Raw genomic sequence first — 502 nt, 5'->3', positions numbered from 1 at the left:
ATTAAAGAGGAGTATATTTTCATAGTGAATCTCAATTTCTTGGCTTTTACGTGGGATATCAGCTTTCCTCTATCTACCACCAACTGCTGTCAGCAAATTTCCATTGCCAGGAGAGGGAACTAATTTTTTTTTTTTTGAGCAAATCCCTGTGTTAACTAACACCATGTTTTGTTCTCATTCCAAAGCAAACTAGCATCTCCAGCAACTTTCCATCCTCAGGGATCTCTGGTTGCTAGAATTCATATTTGGCCCCATCAAGAAGCTGTTCTCCAACACAGAGGAACACCCTTGTAAAAAGCATTTACATAACTTAAATTGGGGAGATTGATTATTACTTTGCCTTATTTAACTCAATTTTAGAATTGTGTAATATATTCTACATGTAATTATACATAATAATTATACATTTTATATACTTTATATAAAATTACATGTAAAATGTAAATTACTTTAGATATTACATATAATTAAATATATAAAACATAATTATAAGTCATTTATA

The sequence above is a fragment of the Hipposideros armiger genome, unplaced genomic scaffold, assembly GCF_001890085.2.
Source record: "Hipposideros armiger isolate ML-2016 unplaced genomic scaffold, ASM189008v1 scaffold_1065, whole genome shotgun sequence".
NCBI classification, from domain to species: Eukaryota; Metazoa; Chordata; class Mammalia; order Chiroptera; family Hipposideridae; genus Hipposideros; species Hipposideros armiger.
Note: the sequence above shows the minus strand (reverse complement) of the source record.